Consider the following 10,932-nt stretch of genomic DNA (forward strand, 5'->3'; position numbering starts at 1 on the left):
ATGGCCTCGTGCAGTCGAAAGAAATTAAATCGCAGTTTAGCTCGAATCCATCGGGTTTTCTTCATCCTTTATAGATATGTATTAAACTCAGATTGAGAAAAGAGGACAAAAAATACTCACAAAAAATTTGACATATTCGAATCTTAGATCATATAATATTACTGATGTAATTCCGAAAGTATAATTCCAACTCTGTTAATATCTGGTATCTTTAGTAACTATGTGAATAAGGTCTCGGTTTCGAGAGGTCGTGCCTGACGGATCCACACTGCATCGTCTATGATTAATACTATCATGGATGTACCATCAATTTTGTTACATGGCGTTAATGAATGTTTTCCTTCTCATTAGGAAATGAAGGCACTGCATAATCGAGCGATAGCTGGTCTAAGACTCGAATTATAAATCATATCTAAAACAAATACAGAAGAGATTATTTACGCGTGCGACTTTTCAGTCCGAGGAGACCCGGCGAATTCCGTCAGTCGTCTTACTTTAAATGAAATGTCCGTGTCAGTGGACGTCAGACCCCCGTCTGGGCCCAAGCCAGGGTTTACTGAAACGTTGCCTGAAAACTATGTGCTACACCGGACGACATGATGCGTCGTGTCACTCCGCGTCCCTTATTATCCCTGACGAGATAGTACATTCACGATTGTATTAATCATAGACGATGCAGCGTGGATCCGACAGACATGACCTCTCAGAACCGAGACCTTATCTACATGGTCCTAAAGATCCCCTCCTTTTGTATCTGATACTCCGCCGGCAGATCGATTATCTCACGGTGACACGGGACACGGTGTATCGTCGCTTTGAAAGTTTCATCATACCTCCGCGAACTGACGAGTAAGTGATTTATCAACGTTTCGTGGATGGTATTTACCGGGTAATTAATACATCTTTCATGGAGGGCGAACGTCATCTATTTGTAAGAATAGAAATGCGCTCGTCCGGTTCTCGTTTATCCTCTCTAACTCTGTGATGATAAATTAATATTATAACTTTGTCAATATTCTTTAACAGACGTATAATAAACGTAAAGCAGAATAAAGCAGAAATAAAGGAGGTAATAATTCAAGGAAAGAATGCTATTCAATTGCCGCTACCAATTGCCAGTCGCGATAAAAGTTCGCAAATCTCGAGAGTCACAGACGCGACGTACTTAACGTACTTAACGTCGCGACGACTTTATCTCCCTACCAAAGACCACGACGAAACCACAAATAAAGCTATCTGTCTATCCGTGTCTACCCTTGACCTACCGTCTCGATAAGTAATTCGGGGGCGTCTCCAAAATGGCAGCTGTTTGAAAATCGTTCGTTTGGCTGTCGCTGCGTCGTTTCACGGTTGTCGCCCATCTCTCTTCCGCGAGTTCTCCGTTTTCCCCGAGCAAATACTCCAAATAAATCACCGACTATCGTCTTCGGAGACGGTCCCGCCCGCGTCGACGCGACGATTCAAACAATTCAGAACGATCTCGCACGCGTGATTTCAGAACTTATGGAATGTACTTTGAAGGACCAGATAATTACACCATAAATCAGCCGATAGATAGATTCTCTTGGACGCGCGCGTATCGCGATGTTGGTCGTCACCATCATCGTTCCTCAGCGTCGTCGCAGTCAAAATTCGCAATTAGTATGTTGGTAGGACAATTTTACTGCTAATGTTCCACGAACAATGTACCGCAAATATAGGTAACTTGGGACAACATGTACTTTTGTTAAATTCAACGAAATACATTCATGAGTCGCTAACTAAAATTTAAAATTTAAACTTTCTTTAGAGACTTATATGGATAGATACATAGATTAAATTTAACAAAAATACATGCTGTCTCAAGTTATCCGCACCATTCCAAGTCACCTACATTTACAGTACTTCGTGGCACGTTTATTGTATTACGCTTAAATGTTTCTTTAATCTCTCAAACAAACGCAGCGATTAAAAATCTTTATTTGGCTTTATTTGGATTGTTACGTTCCAAAGAAGTTGAGAAAGATTATCCCAGAATCTCCTGTTGCTTTTTAGGATTGAATTTTTTTCTGCAAATACGACTTTTATCCTCGCTGGACTGCTACAGAAATTCTTGAAGATAGTTGAACGTAGATCCAGCAGGATGTGAAAAGGAGAGAAATGCAGAAGCGAATAAAAGATGGTAAATGACGGGAATGAGAAAGAGGAACACCACACGAAGTACGCGCAGAAAGAGCGGGAGAACGTCGCCTCGACGGAGTTTTACCGCTACGGAGAGAGGAGTGTACATTCGTTATCTGATCAGGGACTTAAGGCCTACCTTGAATGAGATGAATGCCTTTACGTGTCTCTTGCGCGCTTACCTAGTCGCATCCATTCGCCCTTTCATTTCAAGTGCTCCGCTGCCCTTTTCTGGGTGGCTGCCCTTTCTCCGCGGCCACCGTGGTATACCCATCACTCTTTCCGCTCTCTCCCCTCCCCCCCCCTTCTCGATTTGTGGGCCTTATGACTTGTGATTTATGGTACGTGCGAAAATATTATGGGTAACAATTTTTTCCCAATTTCTATCAATTTTCGTGGTTACGCGATAACAAGCTTTATATTCCGATTCTTTTTATTTCTGCAAGTCGAGAATGCAATTATTCAATTTTATTTTTCAATTTCCACATGGAAAAAATTACTGCTGAAGCATCTAAAAATTTAGCCAAATATATATTTAAAAATGATTTTGCTGGGCCATCAAAACAATTAGGTAGGGCGACAAAATTGGTTGCTAGAACATCAAAACATTTTGCAGTATTGCTCATCACGCTTAAGATTCCTGCAAAATTATTTTGATGGTCCAAAAAATTTTCAGATCTCTAGCCAAATTCTTAGATTCTTCAGCAAGATTGCTCTTTCAGCGTTTGCGTAAATCTCATTGGAATAATCTCATTATTTTCTATCGAAAAATTATACCGTAAAGAAACAAAAAAATTTTATAAAAATTGTGAAATTTACTCTAACTAACCCAATTATGTCCGTTATTAATAACAGAAATCACGATTCATTAAGGACATCACACTACAACATTCCAAATGTTATACTTAGCGATCTAAAATACCGATCGCTCAACATGTCGATACAATGACACCATCGTCGAGAGACAGGATGAGACATGCGGAACGCGACAAGGTGTCTTCAAACGAATAGGACAAGCAGGATGAACAGTACGGTTCTTCACACGATGAATCGACGATCAGCGCTAATTTAACGAGGTATAAATAAAGCTGGAGGGCGTGGAGGGCTCGAGATGGAGGAAGCTGGAAAGACTTTGAGTAGGGTTCACGAGGAGAGGCAGAAGGAGGAGGATGGCAAAGGGGGGGAAGGACGCGCTCTCGGGAGTCTGGCGGCGAGATAGAGGTGGTTGGACCGAAGGCTGGTTAGCTGTTTCGGAATGACAAGTTCATTTTATTAAGACGCCTTCAGCCGCATTATGGTAGTCACGTGTTATTCGCGGATCTGCAGCCGACCGGAGTTACCCATATTCTCCGCGAGCGGAAAGCGTGTGCGTGCGTGCGCGTGTGTAACCGTGCACACGCATACCATCGCAACGACACGGTCCACGAGCGAGCAACTCAGGAACGGGAGGGAACATATATGAGTGTGCCGAGTGTGAACGGATATGTCGCTTTCTTTGATGTCTCCGTCTCCCCCTCCAACAGCAATGAGGACGACGACGTCGACGACGTCGACGACGACGTCGACGACGACAACGACGACGACGACGACGACGATGAAGGAGAAGAGAAAGAAGAGAAATACGACAATGATGAAGAAAGGCTAGCTGCTTTTCGTCTCTATCTTTTTTTCTCGCAGTCCCTTCCCCCTTCTTTGACCCTCTCCTCTGTTTCTCTCTGCGCTCTTCTTAGCTATTCATTTATTTCTTTCTTGCTCCGGTGCTCGATAAATGAGGTCGGTCGAGGACTATTACGTCTTATACCCCGGAGTATGTATTCTTCCACCACACAACTTTCGCTACAAACGATGGCCGTTCGGTTATCTCTTTTTTCGAATGTTTGAAAATTAGAAAAACGCGAGGAATTTCAATTAAATTTGACGAGTATATAGCTGTTGCCATACTTACTAAAATAATCAAGGAGACACGTAAAATAATTGTAAGTGCAGCAGTATTTTTAGGAAGCTACTACAATTGCACTGTCTTTGATAAACAATAGAATTTTTCATGACGCAACGTCTGTAAATCGTAACAAGTTCTCGAAACAATAATAGATTATTAAATTATAGTTGTAGCTATTATATAAATTCTAATAATAGAATTGATGAGTTAATAACACCGGAAATTGAAAGATTAAATGATTCAGTGTTTAAGATTTCTTCGATCGTACCATTAGACATCTGCGAATAATTGTCCGAGTATAATTATCTGTTATACCTTTCGACGGGACTGTCTTCATGGCGTTTATTACGCGAATGAAATAAACCGCTTTTACCACGCTTCCTAAATAGCGTCATATTTCCCGGAGTAATGTGACGATGGTTAAAAAAAAATAAAATAAACAAAAAAATACTTGAGTGGATGCGAGGAAAAATACGAGCACGGCCGCGGTCGCGCGACAGCTTTTGATAAAAGATCGCGACGGAAAAGATGACGACAGTACCAATTCGGCTTTCGACCGGTACTGGAATAACTCTGACAAAGTAACCCTATAAATACGCGCCCGTGCGGGGTTCCTCCTTTTTTTCCCTCCTCTTGTCCCTCGGTATCGGAGCCAGAAAACATTCCTATCGTCAGTCCGGGACCTGCGACTCGTCCTTTCTCTGTCGGTCGCACAATTCCGATCCTCCTTTTCTTCATCGTCCCGTGATCTTCCTCGACATTACCTTGCGCATTCGCGCAGAAGGGGTCCTGCGGCCCTTCTTGTATCTGATCGAATCGGAGGGGCGTCCTTCTCTTCGGCCGAAGAGGTAAAGACCGTCTTCTTCTTCTTCTTCTTCTTCTTCTTCTTCTTCTTCTTCTTCTTCTTCTTCTTCTTCTTCTTCTTCTCCTTCTTCTTCTTCTTCTTCTTCTTCTTCTTCTTCTTCTTTTTCTTCCTCTGTCCTTTCTCCTCTTCTTCGAATGGAATACGACCGATACGTCACGATAATTCCCCCGTATATCGGCTGGTCATTGTGCAATGACTTTTTGGAGCTTCCCACTATCGACGTCCCGCGGATATCACGTTGTGTTATTTCAATATCTACGACATCTGCGAGTCGCTTCAAATACAAGTTTGTTACATGTCTGAATTATGACGCCCAATTTTAAGTGGTTTAAAATGTTATTTGTCATTTCGCCATATATAAATTATTATTACTTAAAAAATATAATTAGTAATATTATAATTAATACTATCATTTTATAATTTTTCTATATTTTCCTGACACATAAAAATTAATTTACAAAGTTAAAGGAGAAAGATTAGAATAAATGTGATATGAATTAAAAATATATATAATAAACATATAATAAAAAATATAATAAAATCGCTCTTTGTATTTCGAAATAAAGACGTCTTCGAATAAACTATTCTAAAGTTTTATTTTATTTAAAGTAATCTATGATTAATCGGTTTTTTAGTTTTCCTTCTAGCTTTCTGTTATCGAGCTACAAAAGAAATGAATTTCTAATTCACACTATAATACTAATTAATACTATATGCCGAATAATCTATGATAGTTTATTTCTGTTTATTCTTCAATTATATTATAGCTATATTAATGATATATCTTTAGAAAATCGTATAAATTGCTTGCATAAATAAATGATAAGTAAAATTTAAAACGGTAAGTATATAGTATATCAAATAAGAGAAAGGTTCCTATTTTTGGCCAAAGTAGTGCAGGAAATCGCGTTCTATTGTTCGCGCTCTTAAATTTGTAAATGGACATTGATTAAGATAAATTACATTACAGACGTAAACAACAGACATAAATTCTAAAATTAGAGGCAGAAATGTCACTTTTTATTTTTAGGGAAAAAAAGCAGAGAAAAATCCAAAATATACACTGCTAAATTTTCGCATTTTACTATTTTGGTGCCATTTTCTGTTATAATATATGATGAGGAAAAGAAAATACAATAGGAAAACGAGAAAGAGTTCGCAGAATAAGACAATTTCAAAGCCGATATTATGAGCGAGTCTCAACTTCAAACTTCTCTTTGAGATCTTTACATCTTTTACGACCATGCGGCATTTTTCTTTCGCACAATTTTCACCGATGGCCATGAAATTGTTGTTATCGTCCTAAAACCGGTTTGCACTCTTGCGAGTATCCGCGCACGGTCTTTTAATTCCCATCTCCTTGCGTCGTTTCGTTCGCTACTGCGCCCGTAATATCGAATTCCCACGTGTGTTAAATTTTCACGAGGGTGTACAGGATTATTTAATATCTACAAATTGTATATGCATAAAAATATCAGTATATGCGGTTAGATTGAAAGAAAATTACTTTTAATTAGAATGAGCTTATGCCCCAAGGAAAATGTAGCGTTAAATTAGAGAAATGGTGTTGCACAACAATCGTCGTTTATATATATAATTAACTGTGAAAATAGAAACTAAACCACTATACCATATTTCATTAACGTCATTCTGTTACGCAATCATAAATTAACCGTACGATATCGTTAAATAATAACCACAAATTAATTAAGGAAAATTAACATCGAGATGAAATAGTATCGTCAAATTGTTACTATTCTCTATGCTTTTCTCTTTTTCACTTTTCTCTCTTTTATTACTTGTAATTCATAACAAATACTAAATTTATATTAATGTATATTATCTTTCTCTTTCGTTCGAACATAAAATATGCTTGCTTTCGTTTTTCAGAAAAAGGGAAAGACGCTTGTACGTCGCACATGTCGCGTGTAACTATTCTTACAGTGATGCAAATTAGACGGTTTTCACGTTCACGTACTCGCATAGAGCGCACACGTTCTTTTATTTCGTACGATATGTGTGCGTGTAAAGCAGTCGTCGGCACGCAGGTGTGGGCGTGATCACCTGCTCTCGGAGGTGCCCCAAACCTTTGCCCTCCCGCTGCTTCCATCCGGCGTGGCTAGTGGTATTTTGCACGGTATTTCGCCAACACGCCAGACTTAATTTTATAGCGAGCTTTTCGGCGCGCGCCAGCCTCTGGGAAATTCTGAAGCGACGTATACGAGCGGATTGTGTTGTCACCGACAAGAGCGTACGGTTCTTACTCGCGTGGAATGCCCGCGATGTGCAAACACGCGTAGGCGGGATTTTGTGAAAATCATTATTCCCATAGCTGACAACCAGGAAGTTCTTTAGAGAGAGATTATTTAATTGTAAAAAGACTTTTTTTCAAATAACAATCTGAGACTATCGTGGTGAATTTACCTTTTTTTTTTCGAAAAGTAAAAATGTATCGCGTTCCTAAGAGAAAGAGTTATTTCTTTGAAATTGTAAAACTAGCACCAAAGATCTAGTTAATAACATCAAGGTATATACTTTGATGTAACTATCTTCTTTTCTTGAAATCTCATCATTTTACTGCGCTACGGAAAGGAATTTCATTGATGCGAAAGCTAGATAACATTAAATCCTTTGGTGAAACAAGGTGTGAATCTCATTTATGCTACTCTGTTCGTTGCAGTACACGGTGTTAAAAGCTGATGCTTGTAAATATTATATACGTTGTTACAGCGTAAGTGTACAACGAGAGATTTACACGCGCTATTATCTCCAACGATAGAACTTTTTTTAAGTAAGCCGGGTCGTTGATTCATCTCTAACACTTTTGTGTATCAACGATAAGTTTCTCCCATGTTACCGTAATACGTTAGAAAGAATTAATATCACGTTAACGAAAATAGATTCATGAATTACTTAACGCGACGTCTAAATTTTGTTAAATCGTGCAATCAATGCAATTTATTACATTTTTTTTCCAACAACCCATTAACGTTAATATATAATTTTTTCGCGCTTTATACACATATATATACGAGTATATACTATATATATATATATTGTTTCTCATCTTCCCCATCTTTTTTCATCCATGATTTCAGTCCCTTTTCTTTTAATTCTTCACCGCCGTTCTCTCGTCCATCGTTTCTCCTCTATCTCTTATTCTTTTCCTCCTTCCTTCCCCCTTTCTTTCCACCGCCATATCGAAACGCGGCAGACGAAAGAAACCGTGACGCCGCAATTAGCGAAATTGCTAATTTACAGCCTTTTTAATCAAATTAATGAGAGGGTAGATGCGCACTTTTATGCCCCCGTCCAGTTATTTATGGTTTATGGTAACTGCCCGAAACGGACCCGCGTCCGTCGGTCGCGGCCGAGCCTTACGGTCGACCTCCGTATGAAGCTCGCCTCCCGGACGGATTGCCCTTTCTTCTTTCGCAGGACTTTGCTCGTGCGCCATTCCTACGTTCTTTATCACTTCCTTCTCGGCCTCTTGCCCACCCGCTTCTTTCCTTTTCCCCTTTCGCGTCTGACCGGTCAAAAGCGACCTTACGACTGCCTAATTAACGGCGTGTCCCAGCCGCAAGAGATCACCAGCTTATAATTTTTTGTCATCCGCCTCCCTCAATACATTTCTTCGTTGTATACACGCCTCCACTCGCGCTGCCTCTAAAGCGGTGAGGCAATAGTAATTAAGACACGTAGTGCAGTAAGAAAGGGCTAACGGCTCGTAATTAATTAAATGTGAAGTTTAGAGCAACGTTGTGCAATAAGAGAGCCTAAAAATGTATACGCTGACGAATCTATCAAGAGTATCCAAACTCTAGAAGCCGTTATTAAGTTATTTTCTTCATCGTCGTATTATTTGTTGAACGTTCGTGACGTATGTTTATTGTGATAGTAATTAACACACCCAAGGAATAACGGTAAAGACCTATCAGAATTCAGACGTGAAGCATTTAATGAAAGCGATGCGGCCGTGACTATACGACGTCTCCCACTTTTGACCACCGTCTCGCCACTCGAGTCTAGAAACGACAACACTCAAAAATCAACTCTGCCTTTCCGCATTCCGGGCAACGATCGTTGTCGCGGGATATATCAGTTACGCTGCGTTCTCTCTTTCTCGCGCGTTCGATGTATTAGTATTTTGTATATTCTCTTCGGCCCCGTAATTTCCTACGATATTACCTCACGCCCACCATTTCCTCCGCCGCGATCAGGTACAGGCGCGGTACCTCTCTTCCTTATCCTCGTTGATTTTCTTTCGGTCTTCACCTGCCGTTGTCACCCGTAATCGGCTATCGACGGATACCGACGCATGGTGTCCATGTAGATTTCTATTTAACGGTGTGTCCGGAGCAAGAAAGAGATTTCTTAGATGGCTCGTGGCGTTTTTACGTCGTGCAGCAAGAACGTCCTCGCAATGTGTATATCCGTCCGCATAGCGGTATATACACGTCGCTGGATGCACCGTGCAGATGCTCACCGGCTAAAGGCCTTCCTCTCGCCGGAGAGAACGATCTGCCAGGAATGGATCAACGACCTCCGACATACGATGCCTATTTATGGGCGAGTAAGCTAGACCTGATCTTCGCCAAAGAGGCGAGATGTTACGAGACATATTAGCGAAACAATCTCCGCATTTCTGGTAACGTATTATTATCTCGAAAGCGCGGCTTATTTTCATTCGACTGTATTTAAATCATCTGCATCTCACGGTATTTGATTATACTATTTAATTAACGAATATATCATATTGTATAATATCGTAATAATTATACTGTGATGATTCGATATCGTAAGAATGAATTGTTATCACGCACATTGTCAGGTTTTTTCCCCACAAGTAGCAGAATCTCTCGATAATAGACAATACGATCAGATTAATACGCGCAATCCGATACCATGCTTCTGGAAAATAATCGCAAAAGCGATCCTCAATCGATAGCTGAGAGAGGAATCATGAGAGGACATGGCGCTCGATAATAATGCGTGGGAGAGCGGATCGAAGCTGAACAGTAAATAAGGAGAGAGGAGGACAGATCGAGTCGAAGGAAGATGAAACATGATAGAGAGAGGGAAGTACAGAGAGTAAGAGAGAGAGAGAGAGAGAGAGAATCGGGCTTGGAACCGGGCTGGACTTTGATGTACTGTCAGGCAGACATCGTAAACGCATTAGTTCCCGGTATATGCCGCGCGCTCGTGTATGTTCCTACCCCCTGTGCGATTCCGTTATAGACGTTACCTTCCTATCCGTCGTTCATCGGTGCGTCTCTGTGTGTGCACAGAAATACACGCGCGTGTTCGTGGGAGCCGTAGACAGAGAGACGGAGAGAGAGAGAGAGAGAGAGAGAGAGAGAGAGAGACGGACGTGCGGTTTCGGTTCCACGCAACAAGATCTCGGTACATACCGAGGATCGCGCGCGGATAGGCGAAGCACGGAGCGAGGGCGAAGTCGAACACGAGGAGTGATCGATGTTAGATTATGATGCGGATGGTACGCGCACACCGAGAATGGTAAAGAATGTCCGGCTAACAAGGCTAACATTGGTTCAGTCGGTCGATAGCGTGTGCGGTTCCGCAAGACAGCGAGAGTTCGTCCGTTTACGTGAGAGAAATACATCCCGAGCAATGCGCGAATGCGCAAGGACTAAAGACTCTGCAACAGAGTCTGGCTACGAAATAACAAACTTTTGATTAGCCCGTTGTTTTTGTCAACTTCAATATGATAGAATAAGAGTAACATACTATAAGTTAGAATGGAATAGCATACACACACACACACACACACACACACACACACACACACACACACGCACGCACGCACGCGCACACACACACACGCACACACACACACACACACACACACACACACACACACACACACACACAAAACAAAAACAAATATTTTATCGTATATGTCTTCTTTATATATAATACACATTTTTGTCATATCATTCTAGTTGAA

The sequence above is a fragment of the Trachymyrmex septentrionalis genome, unplaced genomic scaffold, assembly GCF_001594115.1.
Source record: "Trachymyrmex septentrionalis isolate Tsep2-gDNA-1 unplaced genomic scaffold, Tsep1.0 scaffold25, whole genome shotgun sequence".
In the NCBI taxonomy this organism is placed as follows: Eukaryota; Metazoa; Arthropoda; class Insecta; order Hymenoptera; family Formicidae; genus Trachymyrmex; species Trachymyrmex septentrionalis.